An 18,182-nucleotide genomic window follows, 5' to 3' on the forward strand; every position below is an offset into this window, starting at 1 on the left:
AAATAAAAGTCATGTTGTGTTTCTATTCTGGATCGAAACAGCTAATTAGTAAATATCGAATTGTGATGGTAAATTGGTTGTGATCACTAAATTGTATCAGTGATTGGAATTGGCGAGTTGTGATTGGTTGTCAGTTTTAAAATTGGATTGTTGTTATTGAATTGACGTCGATTAATGTTTCGACGGGTAGTCCGATAAACAAAGGAAACGCTGCCCGATTTTCGGAAACTGAATTACGTAAATACGGGAGCATATTCGAAGATTATCGGGACATCGAGCGAGTATAAGTAAATACATATATGTATGTTTTATACAAAACCTGATTGTATGTTGTGTTGTATATTTTGTCCAAAACACAGTAACCCTAATTTCGTAAAATGACGAGTATACGTATTTTCTAACAACGAATACTAGATCGGTTTCAAGAATGTGAACCTTGATTGTTGTCTGTGTTATTCTAATATGAATAATTATGAGTCGGGTTTGAATATTGTTGGGTAAGAATTAGTATCGAGGATATGTCAAGCATACATCTAACGTAGGGCATTTCGACCCTGTAGGTTATGATCGAGAACCTGAAAGTGGACGATGGACTAAAGATAACCTAGTGGTCAATTGACGAGTTCAGTAGAGTTTCTACAGAAAGACCTAAGTGTCGAAGTTGAATCTAATGGGATCTAGTGGTTGGACGTTAGAGCCTGAGCAGCAGAGTCGGCTCAGAGTTGATCAGTAATAGTTGTAAAGCCTTATAAGGCAAGTACTTCCGAACTTTTCTTCTAGATTTATCGCGGTTATTTTTTTGAACTGTTTCATAATATGTCGCTCTTATTCAAAACAACTTTTGTTTATATTGCAAGTGCTTTAAACTATTTACCCTTGAATCCTGATTTTTCTTGATCATGAGCCGTAAGCCTTATTCTTTGCAAACCGTCCTTTGTTGATCCTCAGACACCAAACCATACAAATATAATACTACTCTTCAAAGATATAATTACCAAACACCAAACACTGGAAGAAAATTGTTTGAAAACACAGAAACTTTTATACTCCAGCCATTCTTTATAACATCAAAGAACTATACCTCGAAAAATCATTATTTGTCTAATACCTGATTCTTTTACAGATTGAAAGTCGTTTCTTTTACATACCCTGATATACCCTTGTGATATCCATGAGTTTCCTTACATTTTATTCAAATGTTTAATCGTTATTGATTATGATCCGGTGTTATCGAATTATATTGTTTATCATATTGAACTGCTTTAGGATTGGATAGTTTTTATATATATGGACCAGATTCGTGGTCAGACCATACCAATGGTCAAGTTAGGCCAATGTGTGCCTTGGATCCAGTAATTAGAGCAGTGTTGTGTGCTTTGCTCGGGGTTAGTGCGTGACTGATCAGCAGCCTAACCTTGGTTTTAGAACTTCAAATGAATATCCAATTCTAATGATTAGTTAAAAAGAAACATGATTCCTTTGGATCATCTCATTTGATAATTGTTTAACCTCATATATCGTTATCATGACTTGCTGAGCTAGTTAGCTCACTCTTGCGAATCTTTTTATATATTTTACAGTTGAAAAGAATATGGATGATAGTGAAGTTCCTCAGTCCAAAGTGCGGGCTAAGGTTCCAGTTGATTTGAATCGAGCTACCAGAAGCTTCATGCGGTATAGAGATAATCAGATTGTAAGAATGATTTTATTATCAATTGTAAGTTAAATTAGTTGGGATTTGGTACGTTGTAATAAAGGTTAAGATTGTGGCTTATTTTCATACTTTAACCTGTTGCGATCCATGGTTTTGTGAAGCAAGGTCATTATCAATAATATTTCTTATACAGGTTCATATATTTTGTTTGTGTTGTGGACCCCAAACTTCTGACCCAGGTTTGGAGGGCGCCACATCGATGCTTCTCGAGAGTCTTGAGATGTGATAGGTTCTTCAGCTTGCTCCCCGTGGACAGGTGCATTTTCATTTGGAGTTGTTACCACAGTTTCAACGACATCAGAACTTAATCCATCAGAACTTACAGGATTAGGATTTAAGTCATCAGAATTTCCAGAATAAAAATTTAAATCTTCATTCTCAAATCTCAGCTGATCATGGTCATCGAAATCTTCAAGTCCAGTAATCTTCTTATCATCAAAAGAGACATTGATAGATTCCATGACAACTCTTGTTCTTAAATTGTAGACTCTGAAGGCTTTTGTGGAAAGTGGATATCCAACAAAAATTCCTTCATCAGCTTTTAAATCAAATTTTGACAGCTGTTCAGGATGAGTCTTATGAATAAAACACTTGCAACCAAATACATGAAAGTAATTTAGATTTGGCTTCTTTTCCTTCACCATTTCATTTGGTGTTTTTCCATGCTTGTTTATAAGTGTAGCATTTTGTGTAAAACAAGCAGTCTGCACAGCTTCAGCCCAAAAATAGGATGGTAGCTTTGCTTCATCAAGCATTGTTCATACAGCTTCAATGAGAGTCATGTTCTTTCTTTCTACAACTCCATTTTGCTTTGGAGTTCCAATTGCAGAAAATTCCTGTTTGATTCCATGATTTTTGCAGAACTCTTCCATAATTGAATTCTTAAACTCGGTGCCATTATCACTCATTATTATTTTAACATAATCTTTGATCAATTTATCCAGCTGTTTGACATGATCAGTTAGAGTAGATGTTGTTTTAGTCTTCTTGTGCAAGAAATAAACCCAAGTGTATCTTATGAACTCATCCACTATAACCATAGCATATTTCTTCTTTGCAATAGACATGACATTGACTGGACCAAACAAATTAAGATTCAATAGGTGATAAGGCTCAAGAATTAATGACTCAGTTTTGCTCTTAAAAGAAGATTTTCTTTGTTTTGCCTTCTGACATGAATCACAAAGGCCATCAGGAGCAAATGTTGTTTTTGGCAGTCCTCTCACAAGATCTTTCTCTACAAGTTCATTTATGTTGTTAAAATTTAAATGAGAGAGTTTCTTGTGCCAATTCCAGCTTTCTTCAATTGATGCTCTACTCAACAGACAGATTGCAGAACCATCAGTATTTGTTGAAAGTCTGGCTTCATAAATGTTACCATGCCTGTATCCTTTCAGAACCACTTTGCCTGTAGAATTACTTATAACTTCACAGTGTTCTTCTAAGAAATCCACATGATAACCTCTATCACAGATTTGACTTATACTCAACAGATTGTGTTTAAGTCCTGAGATAAGAGCTACTGATTCAATGATGACATTTCCAAGATTGATCTTGCCATATCCCAGAGTTTTTCCAATGTTGCCATCTCCATAAGAAACTCTTGGGCCAGCTTTCTCCACAAAATCTGATAGCAGGGCTTTATTTCCAGTCATATGTCCTGAATATCCACTGTCCATAACTAGGATGTTCTTCCTATTGCCCTGCAATCACAAAGACCACTAATGGTTAGTTTTAAGGACCCAGACTTGCTTGGATCCTTTGGCCTTCTTAAGTTTGTTAACATTTGCAGCAGATTTAACATCAGAGTTTATGCTAACATTTTTCTTATCAGTATTAACAGTATCAGACTTTGCATCATACTTTACACTAGAAGGAATTAAAGCAACTTTCTTCAAAGAAGGTTTTATCTGATAATAATCATAGTACAGACTATGATATTCCTTACATGTATAAATGGAATGCCATATACTACCATAATGAAAACAAGGATTTTGTGGCTTAAACCTAACAAACTGACTCTTAACTCCTGACTTATAAGGTAAGGAGTTTATATTCTTATTCTTCCTGCAAAAAGAAGCCAGATGGTTAGAGTTTCCACAGTTATAGCATTTCTTTCTAGGAGCATTAGGAACAGGCATATAATTGTTGCTTTTATTCACACCTTCCTTTCCATTCCTATTTTTCCTAGCTACCTTTACCTTGTTTACACTGGTAATCTCTTTCATCTTATGTTTAAGCTGCTTCTTTGTCATTAAGCCTATATTAACTTCAGTTGGTTTATCCTGTTCTAATTTGTCAGAAGTTGACTCTTCTATCACTTTTGTCTCAATATCTTTCATCTTTTCAGAATCAGACTTTACAATTTTAGCTACAAATTTAACATGATTTACTTTTAGCTTAGTAGTCTGTTTAACAATAATTGGCTTAACTTGTTCAGTTCCTTTTTCACTTTTCTCATCTCCATAACCTAAGCCCTCTTTCCAGTTCCCACTACTTAGTAGTATACCTATGTCTGTGTTTATATAATGTAGAATACATTCAAATCGATTTAAAGCACAAGTAACAGAAAACAGATGTATTCGATATAATAAACTCTGTTACAATGAAACTGTTCTCTCTCAGTGATGAACAAATATCACGAGAGCTGCTAAGTTACAATATATGATCTTCTCGATGATCGTAACTCTTATAGAGTAAACCTATGTCTGTGTTTATATAGACACACAGTTACAAGATAACTTCTAATTGATATGGAATATAATTTTATCTCCTAAAATATATCAATCAGATATCTTATATAATTCTTCTAGTAAATCAGCTTCCTTCCTTAACTATTAGTCCTCCAGTACTTAAGTTCTGATATCCATCTTCTAATATTATCTTCTGATAATCTAAGTCCCGATATCCTTAAGTCCTGACTTCCAATAAGTCTTAATTCCAGTAAGAACTGATATTTCCTGTTAGTTAAGATCTGAAAACTAAATATGAAATATATTATACATGACATCTCAAATATATCCAACACACAGATCTTTCAAAACTCACTTAATTTTAGATTAAAATTAAGAATGTTTTGCTACAAAATTTCTAGGCTCTTTGTTGATAAATAGCTTAGCTTCTTTCTTGAGAGAAATACAAGATTTTCTTATCTAAATTGTTACAATTAACAAAAGATCAGTGTTAACTTTATATCACAGTTAACTACTGGTTTACACAGTGTATAATAAGAGATGATATTCACTTTAGTAAACTGCCACTTATCATTTCCATTTTAGGAAAAGTATATCTTCCATTTCTGGCTTAGCATATCTTTGCATACTGTGTTAACTTGATCTTCCTTTGCCAGTTAATCTTCACCCTTGATCTTGCACACTCTTCAAGCTGCTTTTTGTAGACTTGTCAATCTAACTGGTTGGATTGTTTGTTGATTGTTAATCTTGGATATTGAACTGGTCTGCAATTTGTTCTTTGAGTTTTCACCTTGAGATCTCCAGTTAGGCATATAGAGAACTTGACATCTCGATAAGTATATTGGCTTATCGAGATCTCTAATCACTCTATTATTGATTTGAGTTGTAGAGTGCTCTAAGTTCTCTATAAGAGAATTTGGCTTGTCAAGATCTCTCATTTTCATTTCCTCACTTTGGCTTATCGATATCTCTGAGTTCTCTAGTGACTTATTGACTTGTCGATAACTCAGAGTTCTCTAGTCAAATTTGACTTGTCGATAACTCAGAGTCCTCTAGTAAATTTTAGTTTGTCGATATCTCTGAGTTCTCTAGTGAAATTTGACTTATCGATAATTCTGAGTTCTCTAGTGAAGAAATGACTTGTTGATATCTCCAATCTTCATGTATTCAATTTGGCTTGTTGATATCTCTGAGTTCTCTAGTAGCTTTCCTGAGTTCTCTATAAGTCTTTCTGGAGTTCTCGAATGACTTCTCTATAACACTAAACCTGTGACTTGTAGAGATCTTGACCTAGAACATTTTTCTCAAAACGGATTTATTCAACTCCAAGATTCTTCATAATTCTTTTGAGGCATGATCTTCTTGACCTTCTTCCAGATGGAATTCTTAGGCTTGATACTGTTTAAAGAAAAAGACTCCAGTCTGCTCTTTAACATTTTTACAGACTTTAAATATTACAAATACTAAATACAAACTAAGATTACAATATAACTTACTTAGGATTGTCAATTTAACTTAGTCTTGTTATTGTACAGGCATTTCTTGCACAACAATCTCCCCCAATTTGTGAGAAGATTGTTCAACACAAATTCATGCTTGTTAACAAGACTAACCCCAAGTTATAATGGAGAATAAGATCAATACATAAAAATTGACACAATTACAATATTTATACACCTAAGTATGTTAAAGATCTTTTGAAGAAGTTTGGTATGGTTGATTGTTCACCTACTTCTACACATTTGTCAACAACAACAAAGTTGGATGAAGATATAAAGGGCAAGAGTGTGGATATTTCAAACTATATAGGAATGATTGGATCATTGTTTTACTTAACTGCAAGTAGATCAGACATCATGTTTACAACATGTCTATGTGCAAGATTTCAAGCCAATCCAAAAGAATCACATTTGATGGCTGTGAAGAGAATTTTCAGGTATTTGAAAGGGACTCCAAACTTGGGATTATGGTATCCTATGGAACTGGTTTTGAAGCTCTTGGATACACAGATGCAGATTTTGCTGGATGCAGGGTTGACATGAATAGCACTAATGGAAGTTATCAGTTTCTTGGACAAAGACTTGTATCCTGGCATAGCAATAAACAACAATTTATGTCAACTTCCACAACTGAAGCAGAATACATAGCTGCCGGAAGTTGCCGTGCTCAAGTGTTTTGGATTAGAAATCAGCTAATGGATTATGTATAACGACTCGTGTATTTTTAAATTATTTAAATATGTAATTGTGGAAGTATTAATTAAATAAAATATGTGTCTTGGTTTTGGTAGCAGTATGTTGATATATACTATTTGTCTGTGATTTATTGGTGTAAATGATTGGAATGTGTAGTTAAAGATTGAGTTATATTACTCTGTTTTATTTTTAATGGTGATTTTATTAGAGTTTTAAACCCGTAAATATTTGGATTGTCTCTAAAATTAGTTACATGATTTTAAAATTTCAATAATTATTTTTGTAATTTTATAAAATTTAGAAATCAATATTTTATCAATTATTTAACCCTGTATGATTTTTTGATTGTATTTAATTGTAAAATCTGTATTTAATTCTAGAATTTTTCAAAAATTATGAAACTCATATCTATTTAAGTTTGGAGTATTCCGAGAATTTTAAAATTATTTTGGGAACTTTTGAGATTAATCTCACCCGCGCGTTGTTTCATTTATTCAATAAAGCGGGTACAAATTGTGTTTCAGAAATTATTTTAAAATTTCGAAATTCATGTTTTTATAAACTTCGGGATATTTGTAACATTTTAAGACTATTTTCGTGATTTTTTTGAATTTGTTTTAAGTGCAGCCCGGTTCATTTATTGCGAAATACGGGTATGAGTTGTGTTTCAAAAATATTTTAAATATTATGAAAATTTTATTTTATTAGTTTCGGGATTTTTAAAAAAAATTAAGACTGTTTTTATGAGTTTCCGAAACCGTTTTAAGTGTGCTTTGGTACGTTAAAATGTAAATAGCGGGGCAGAATCGGGTCGCGCGGGGGTACGTGTCAATTCATTTGACACGCGTCTAATTCTCAGAATTTGTAAATATGTGGCAGTTGCAGGGAAAAAGGAAAAGAAACTAAACTGAAAATACCCACCCCTGTTCTTATTCATCGATATCAATCTCTATACTCTCGATCTCCTGACTCTCTCCATTTCTCATATCTCTCATGTCTCTTCTCTCTCTCTTTCATCCCTCTATTTCCGTTTTCCCCCTATCTTGCCCAGTCGTCGTCGCGTTCATCTTTTCCGGTTCGTTTTCCGGTCATTGTTCCGGTCCTGTTCCTACTTGTTGGTCTATCTATATATATGGGTGTGTTTTATGTGTGTGATGGTGTGTCTGCTGTGCATCGATTTTTTTTTCCGGCTTGTTGTTTAGTTCCCGGCTTGTTTCCGGTTACTGTTGTGATGTTGTTGATTTGGAAGTTTGTTGTGTTATTATGAATGATTCGAACCATTATTTCAGGTTATCGGAATTATTTGTGTGATTTTTGTGAAGGAAATTCGATGAGGCTTTCGTGATTATTGAATTAAATGTTCGGTTTTACAGCAATATTGGTGAAATTCGTAAGGGGACACCTGAAATAATCGGGCACCGACGAATTTTGCCACCGTCAATGGTGAGTTTCGATGAGTTGACGGTGGACTGTGATGAACTAATTCTGAGTCCTATAATTATAAAACAATATATAATATTTGATTCGTACTATTATTTTCGAATTGTAAATAGTCGGATATAATTATTAAGGTCCGAACTGGAATGCGAATAATAGTAATAATAAAGTAGTTGAATCGGTGATTGGGATTTGTGACGTGGATTCGGTTATGGTATCGCTTGAAGTATTTATTGGATTGTTTGTTGTTGAATTGACGTCGATTGATGTTTTTATGAGTTTCTGAAACCGTTTTAAGTGTGCTTTGGTTCGTTAAAATGTAAATAGCGGGGCAGAATCGGGCCGCGCGGGGGTACGTGTCAATTCATTTGACACGCGTCTAATTCTCAGAATTTGTAAATATGTGGCAGTTGTAGGGAAAAAGGAAAAGAAACTAAACTGAAAATACCCACCCCTGTTCTTATTCATCGATATCAATCTCTATACTCTCGATCTCCTGACTCTCTCCATTTCTCATATCTCTCATGTCTCTTCTCTCTCTCTCTTTCATCCCTCTATTTCCGTTTTCCCCCTCTCTTTCCCAGTCGCCGTCGCGTTCATCTTTTCCGGTTCGTTTTCCGGTCATTGTTCCGGTCCTGTTCCTACTTGTTGGTCTATATATATATGGGTGTGTTTTATGTGTGTGATGGTGTGTCTGCTGTGCATCGATTTTTTTTCCGGCTTGTTGTTTAGTTCCCGGCTTGTTTCCGGTTACTGTTGCGATGTTGTTGATTTGGAAGTTTGTTGTGTTATTATGAATGATTCGAACCATTATTTCAGGTTATCGGAATTATTTGTGTGATTTTTGTGAAGGAAATTCGATGAGGCTTTCGTGATTATTGAATTAAATGTTCGGTTTTACAGCAATATTGGTGAAATTCGTAAGGGGACACCCGAAATAATTGGGCACCGACGAATTTTGCCGCCGTCAATGGTGAGTTTCGATGAGTTGACGGTGGACTGTGATGAATTAATTCTGAGTCCTATAATTATAAAACAATATATAATATTTGATTCGTACTATTATTTTCGAATTGTAAATAGTCGGATATAATTATTAAGGTCCGAACTGGAATGCGAATAATAGTAATAATAAAGTAGTTGAATCGGTGATTGGGATTTGTGATGTGGATTCGGTTATGGTATCGGTTGAAGTAATTATTGGATTGTTTGTTGTTGAATTGACGTCGATTGATGTTTTGACGGGTAGTCCGATAAACAAAGGAGACGCTGCTCGATTTTCGGGAAATCAACTATGGAAATCCGGGAGCGTATCCGGTAATTATTGGGACGTCGAGTGAATATATATACTTATACTTTACACAAACTTGATTTTACGTTGTGGTAAATATTCTCTCCAAAACTCAATAACCCTAATTTCATACAATGACAAGTATACGTATTTTCTGAAAAAGAACACTGAACCGATTTTCAGAACGTGAACCCTAGTTGTGGTTTGTGTTATTGTAATATGAATAATTACGAGTCGGAATATTCTATCGTATGGGTAGGTGGTTAGCGATGATATGTCAAGCATAATTGGGTATCTAACATAGAGTATTTCAACCCTGTAGGTTCTAGTCGGAAAACCGAAAGTGGACAATCGACTAAAGATAACCTAGTGGTCAGTCGACGAGACGTGCTCAGTAGAATTTCAACAGATAAACCTGAGTGTTGAAGCCGAATCCAATGGGATCTAGTGGTTGGATGTTAAAGCCTGAGCGACAGAGTCGGCTCAGAATTGATCAGTAATAATTATAAAGCCCTGTAAGGCAAGTACTCCCGAACTTTTCTTCAAGATATATTGCAAATATTTTCGAACTGTTTCATAACATGTCGCTATTATTCAAAATAACTCATGTTTTATATTGCAAGTGCTTTAAACTATTTACCCTTGAAACCTGATTTTTCTTGATCTTGAGCCGTAAGCCTTATTCTTTGTAAACCATCCTTTGTTGATCATCAGCTACCACATCACACAAATATGATACTACTCCCCAAATGTATAACTACCAAACACCAAACGCTGGAACAAAATTGCTTGAAAACACAGAAACTTTTATACTCCAACCATTCTTTATAACATCAAAGAACTATACCTTGAAAAATCATTATTTGTCTCATACCTGATCCTTTTACAAACTGAAAATCCGTTCTTATACATACCCTTGAGATATCCATGAGTTTCCTTACGTTCTTATTCAAGTGTTTAACCATCATTGATTATGATTTTGTTTTATCGAATTATATTGTTTATCATATTGAACTGCTTTAGAATTGGATAGTTCTTTTTTATATATATATGGACCACATTCGTGGTCAGACCATATCACTAGTCAAATTAGGCCAATGTGTGCCTTGGATCCAGTAATTAGAGCAGTGCTGTGTGCTTTGCTCGGGGTTAGTGCGTGACTGATCAACAGCCTAACCTTGGTTTTAAAACTTAAATTGAATATCCAATTCTAACGATTGCTTAACAATAAACTTGATTCTTCTGAATCATTCCATATGAACATTGCTTAACCTCAGTTATCACTGTTATGACTTGCTGAGCTAGTTAGCTCACCCTTGCGATTCTTTTTATACATTTTACAGTTGAAAAGGATATGGATGATAGTAGAGTTTCCCAGTTCAAAGTGCGGGCTAAGGTTCCAGTTTGAGTTGGATTGAGCTAGCAAGGAGCTTCATATAGTAGAAAGATAGTAAGATTGTAAGAATAATTTTGATATCAGTTGTAAATTAAATTAGTTGGGATTTGGTACGTTTTAATAAAAGTTAAGGTTGTGGCTTGTTTTCATGCTTTAACCTTTTGCGATCCGTAGTTATGTAAAGCAGGGTCATTGCAAATAATATTTCTTATACAGGTTTATATATTGTGTGTGTTGTGGACCCCATACTTCTGACCCGGGTTTGGAGGGCGCCACAGGTTGGTATCAGAGCTACAGGTTATAAGTCACTGAAACAAGCCTTGATTGTCGGTATTGGGTAGAGGGTTAGGATTAGGAATAGGAAATAGAAAGATAAGACGTTGTGAGGTTGAGTGCGATTGTATAGTAGGTCTCCGGCACGGTTCGTATTGCGATTCGGGATTCTTAACTTGCGACGTGTTTTCCAGACAACGGCAATGGCACATCCTGATTTCCCTGTATCGTTTGATCGTTTGGAGCTTTCCGTTCAAGGATCGTCATCTTTTCTCATATTTGATTTGCACCTTGTTCCTCCATCAGTATTAATGGTACTACCTTCCGTTATGGCAGTTGACCCTCTTCAAGCTATTCTACGCTATTTTACCACCTCTTGATATGAGATGACCTATTTAAGAACCTCTATTTGTTTATTCTTGGTTTACTGGACATTCGATTGTGAGTGTATCATTTCAGTTTACCTTGCACCCTGTTCTATATCCCAGTTTAAAATTTGTCCTATGAAGCAATTGTACCTATGAGGATGGATTCGGGTGTTGCAGTAAATGGTAAGTACTTGAGATATAAATAAAGGTGAGAAGAAGTCTAGAAAGATGATTCAGGTGCTCCGAAGGATAATTGTTACCAGATTAAAAGAAGCCATTAGTGATTAGGCCACCCATGACTAGCTTGTGGAATGGATTAGATAAGTATTGAAAAGAGAGTTAGAGGAGATTATGGTTTCCGGAGCTTTCTTGAAGATAATTAATGGTGTTATGACAATGTGATATATTTATAGTAACAAGGTGATGTGACATCAGCCGATTTGTTAACTACTGGATAGCCTGTTCTACTTAACTACTGCAACGATAATGTTGGGAGTATTACCAGTATGGAAGCTTTGATGTGAAGCTACGAATAAGATAACATGCAGCGACAATTGAATTTTTCGTCGATTAAGGAAGGCAAATGGACACGATAAAGGAGAAAAGGTAGATTGAAGTGAACGGACTTTTATGTGATTATTTCTTTAATTTGGTACCTTGTTATAGGAAAGAAGGACAACAACCAACTCATATAGTAAGGACAACCAAGTGTGCGATTTTCAAAATTTTCTTAAACAAACTCTCGAAAGAGATTTTCTTAACAAATTTTCAAAGGCTGTCTTAATAAAATAAGTTTTATACCTTGGTTGTCAAGTTACTACTTGAGTTTCTTGTTTATTAAAAGACCTGTATTATCTGGAAGGATGTTTATTTTAGACTTAGTATTGTTAATTCAGAGAACAAAGTAACCCGCGATTATGAAGAAGTTGATTATTCCTAACGGTAATGTGCAAATATTGTTTGACAAGGTTAATTACAGAATCCGCGTATGGAGTAATTATTCATCCAGTGGCAGAGACCATTAAAGTCTAAAGAATTCATTAATATAAAAGGAGCCTGGGCGTGATCGAAGAAGATTGGGAAGATTTCCAGACCTCTCTAAAAGAAGAATATTATTAACAAAACAATCGTTATGTTGAATGGTTCGTGGTTATTCTAAATTAAAAAAAAAAAGAGGAAACCCGAAGTTATCTGATGAGAACGCCATTATGATCGAATTGTTAAAATATTATACGTGTAGATGTGATGGTAAAGACGCAAGATGTGATAAGTAAGAATCTACTATAATGCTTAATTTGCGAAGGCATTTCAACGTACTTTCTAAAGTTGTTATATGGAACAATGGGAATATGATCGAACAAGCTCGAAAGATGAATATAAATGAAGTGTGGATGGTGACCAATGGTGTCGTTCTTGTCTTCAATATTACAGCGTATATTCCTTTTTAATTCCTAAAAATATATGAACTTTTTTTCTTAATAAACTCCTTATGATGATATCAAAAAAGGAGGATATTGTATTCTTTTCAAATTTAAATTGTTCCTCTTAAGTTTTGCTCTCTGATTGGGACAAATAGTGTTATGGTGAGACGCTTTGTCGGGATGACGAAGAGTCGGGTGGGACGCCACCTAATCATGTGTTGTATGCCATATGGTACGAAAGACTGGCCATCTTAAGTACCAATGTGGTTGTCTCATTCATATTCAAATCCTTACTTCTTCTTTCTTTTCAACTATAATTTTTGTTGAATTTTGAATCCTTCTAGTCATTTCATTGTACTGTCGTTCTTTTCAAGAGGTTTTCAAACAGAAATCAACGTATCCTGAATCAAGCGGTCTTATGCATGGAAAGGAAACAAGGGCATATGGCGAGGATTGCAAATCACTAGCCCCAGTGAAGGATCCACTAAGAGTCAAGGGAATCTGCTCCAATAAGGAATACGTCTCCAAGAATGATAGCTTATGAATTGTCTGTGAAATAGGTTATTCAGAATACCGGTGACGTGAATGATTATGGTGAATACCTTATGCGTTAAAGTATTAGAATATGTGAGAGAAACTTAATTGTTTATCTCTCAAGGTTTTGTTGATAAGATGAATTACCCTGTTGAATTGATAAGATTATGACTAAAAGACTAGCAAGTCCAGAATGTGTAATTATTAAATAAGTAAATAGCAACGGTGGAATTGAGATTTCTAGCAATAAGTAGTGAAGAATTGATATCATTTGAGATAAGAGGATTGGACATTATTCTAAGAAATGGATTAACTATTCAAGCGTGATGCCCAGGTAGACCATCGTGATAGAAGATAGTTTGAAGACGCCAAATGAGAATATGATGAGGTTTAAAGGACGAAGGAAGGTAAAGAACTTGTTAACAATGATTTAAGATTAAAAGGTTATAGTTACCAAGATGTAAGCGCTATGACGATTATAAATGAAAGTCAGGAGCACACAGAACTTGAGGATTTTATAGCAATTAGGGGTTTTAAGATATGTTTCCAGAAGGGTTATCCATATTTCCTCCAGATAGGAAAATGAGGTTCGCGATTGACTTAGCACCTGAGACGAAGCCACTGACCAAGGCTTTATACAAAATGGCACCAGTTAAAATGAGGAAGTTAGCAAAGCAGATGCAAGAGATGCTAGAAGAAGAAGCGATTAGACTTAGTGTATCCCATAAGGTGCATCGGTACTAATTGTTAATAAGAAATATGGAAGTATGGGATTATGCGTCGACTAGCGAAAGCTCAACAAGTTTACTATCAAGAGAAAGTATATGTTACCTTGAACCAATGATTTGTTTGATCAAATGAAAGAAGCAAAGTACTTCTATAAGATTGATTTAAGACTTGGTATTTCACCAATTGAAGATTAAACCTATGGACATATCAAAGATAATTTTCAGAACTAAGTACTGTGGTTATAAAATTCTAGTATTGTCATTTGGATTAACCAATATACTAGTAATATTTAAACTTGATGAACAGAATCGTGAAGGAAGATCCGAATAAGTTATATTTATGTTACTTAAAGTCCAAGGAGGACCATGCAAGGTATTTAATGATAACTGGGAAGTCGAAGAAGAAAGAAGATGTATGAAAATTTTACAAGGTGAAAGTTTTGATGGAAGGAAGCATAAATAGTCAGTGAGGAGGAGATCAAAGGGGATCCAGCAGAAATTAAAGTTACTATGAATAAAGAAAGACCAAAAGCACCAACAAAAGTAAGAAGTTTTACCATGGACCGGTTATTATTGAAAATTTGTGCAAGATTTCTTAAAAGTTGCAATACCTTTGACGAAGCTGACCAGGAAAGCAAGAAGTTTATAGGAAATGGGGAAGGGTGAAGAAAGTTTTGTGGAGTTAAATGAAAGAATGGTTACAGCACCTGCATTATCACTTTGGAAAGTATCAAGGGGATTTGGTAGTTTATAGTGATGCTTCTCATAAGGAAGTAGGATGTGTGTTGATGCAGCACAATAAAGTTATTGTATATACACCCAGACAACCGAAACCTTATGAGCAGAAGTATCCTACTCATAATTGGGACTAACAGTAATAATATTTGTTTTGAAAGATTGGGAAACATGATATATATGGAGAAAGGTGTAAAATCTATACGGACCATAAGAGTTTGAAGTATATATTTACAAGGAAAAGCAAATGTAGTGGCAAATGATAAGTAAAATGAAGAAAGTAAACACAGAAACTGCACCAGAAGAATTATCTATGGAATTTCAAAAGTTGGAATTGGAAGTCAGAGTTTATAATCCAAAAGGAGCAAGAATAGATAGTATGACCTTTTAGTCAAAGTTGTTAAGGGAAAGATAAGGAGATGTTAAGAAAAGATAACGGATCACGATGTAAGCAGTTAGTAAGAGGAAATTTATGTGCCCAGGAGAACGATCACGATACCCCCGGGTTTTCTTCCAGCACTTGGATCCTACAAGTAGAAGGACTAAGAAATGAGATCCCACAGGGAATTCACAATATAAAGTATTTAATTTATTGAAGAAATGCCAAGATATGCGGAAATTTAAAGAAAAATAGTGATAACCAGGTATAAGAAGGAAATTTCAAGATGGATTAGGAAGTGTTGGATATGTCAAAGAATTAAGGCGAAGTATTGGAGGCCTAGTGGATAAGGTAGACCCAGGGAGTGGTTTTACAAGAAGTGAATCGTGAAGGGTACTAGTGATGTTCATGGAGAAAAGGAATAAAATTATAAGAGTATGTACTGATTATCGGGAGTTTAGCAAAACAATGAATAAGAAGAAGTGAGACCCTATAAAGAATTAATTACATATGAGACCTAATTCAAGAAGTGTGTTATGTATCGAGAATTAACTTAAGATCCGACCTGAGGACATAACAGAGATTACGATTAAAATAAGTTACAAGCATTGCAAGCTCTGGTGATATTATGTGAAATAACAAGTGTATCAGTTGTCTATAAGGAATTAAGGGACATGGTATATAAGGAGTACTTGGATAAGTAAATTGTATCTATTGATAACATCCTCAGCTATTCAAAGAATAAGAAAGTTTGTGTGGAATGCCCAAAGATTTTTCCCCAAAGATTAGAAGGAGAGAAACTATACATTGAGCTCTCAAGTATGAAATTTTGACCGAGGTTAACAAAAGATTCCGGTTAATCCATTAACAACTACCTAAACAAAGCTGAATGGTAACAGATGCCTTGTACAGAATGAAGGGATTGGATGTAATTAAGATCACTGAGGAGTTAATAAACGAATTGGAAAGAGTGGAATCTGAAGTTTATATATGAGATTACTTTTCAGCCTTAACTGATGAAAATAAATAGGAGATGTTTAAATGTTTGGAAACCAAGTTGAAAATGTGCACCGCTTACCATCCTTAAGCGAAGAGTCAAAGTGAGGAAGCGATTCAGGAAAAACAAGATATGTGGAGAGGTTGAGTTTTAAGGAAAATTGGGATGATTATTTATCATCAATGTTAGCTTTAGAGTGCTACTTTACCAAGCCTTAGGTGGACGCAAGTGTAGGTCCCCACTTTATTGAGATAAAATGGGAGAAAGGAAGTTGTCAAATTCTACGTTAATTCAGCACACCAAGGGCGTAGTGATATTGATTGAAACAGTTTGGGATAATCAAAGCACGAAGGCGGATTTGTATCGAGAGAGTGTATGGGTATAGAAATAGGACTAGTAGTGTTAGTAAAAGTTTTACCTTGAAAAAGGTTGGATAGATCCGAATAGAGAGGACAAGTTGAATCCTAAGTTTAGTGAACCATTTGAGGTATTGATAAATATAGATAAAGTTGTTCATGATTTGATGTTACCGTCACAATAGTATGTACATATAATGTATTTTTCCTGTCAAGGTTAGGGCGATAAGTATCTGATTCGAATCAAGTGATTGATCAGGAGCCAATGGGCTCATGTCCAAGTTTGTTTTGCATATAGTGATCGATCTAAATTCTTAATCGTTAAAGGCAAGTCATTGGAAATAAGTGTATATCTATAGTAAGTACGTTTGAAATCCTCGAGTAGAAGAGTCTACTTGGAAACTAGAGTCAGATATGCTTGACAAATATCCTCACTTATTTAGTTAAACCAGATTCTGAGGACAGAATCTTTTTAAGGGGGGAAGGATATAACGACTCGTGTATTTTTGAATTATTTAAATATGTAATAGTGGAAGTATTAATTAAATAAAATATGTGTCTTGGTTTTGGTAGCAGTATGTTGATATATACTATTTTTCTGTGATTTATTTGTGTAAAGGATTGGAATGTGTAGTTAAAGATTGAGTTATATTACTCTGTTTTATTTTTAAAGGTGATTTTATTAGAGTTTTAAACCCGTAAATATTTAGATTGTCTCTAAAATTAGTTTCATGATTTTAAAATTTCAATCATTATATTTGGGATTTTATAAAATTTAGAAATCAATATTTTATCAATTATTTAACCCTGTATGATTTTCTGATTGCATTTAATTGTAAAATCTGTATTTAATTCCAAAATTCTTCAAAAATTATGAAACTCATATTTATTTAAGTTTGGAGTATTCCGAGAATTTTAAAATTTTTGGGAATTTTTTAGATTAATCTCACCCGCGCGTTGTTTCATTTATTCGATAAAAGCGGGTATAAATTGCATTTCAGAAATTATTTTAAAATTTCAAAATTTATGTTTTTATAAACTTCGGGATATTTGTAACATTTTAAGACTATTTTCGTGATTTTTTTGATTTTGTTTTAAGTGCAACCCGGTTCGTTAATTGCGAAATGCGGGTATGAGTTGCGTTACAAAAGTATTTTAAAAATTATGAAAATTTTATTTTATTACTTTCGGGATTTTTAGAAAATTTTAAGACTGTTTTTATGAGTTTCTGAAACCATTTTAAGTGTGCTTTGGTTTGTTAAAATGCAAATAGCGGGGCAGAATCGGGCCGCGCGGGGGTACGTGTCAATTCATTTGACACGCGTCTAATTCTCAGAATTTGTAAATATGTGGCAATTGCAGGGAAAAAGGAAAAAAACTAAACTGAAAATACCAACCCTGTTCTTATTCATCGATATCAATCTCTATACTCTCGATCTCCTGATTCTCTCCATTTATCATATCTCTCATGTCTCTTCTCTCTCTCTTTCATCCCTCTATTTCCGTTTTCCCCCTCTGTTGCCCAGTCGCCGTCGCATTCATCTTTTCCGGTTCGTTTTCCGGTGATTGTTCCGGTCTTGTTCCTACTTGTTGGTCTATCTATATATATGGGTGTGTTTTATTTGTGTGATGGTGTGTCTGATGTGCATCGATTTTTTTTCCGGC

Source organism: Apium graveolens, chromosome 3, assembly GCF_009905375.1.
Source record: "Apium graveolens cultivar Ventura chromosome 3, ASM990537v1, whole genome shotgun sequence".
Classification (NCBI taxonomy): Eukaryota; Viridiplantae; Streptophyta; class Magnoliopsida; order Apiales; family Apiaceae; genus Apium; species Apium graveolens.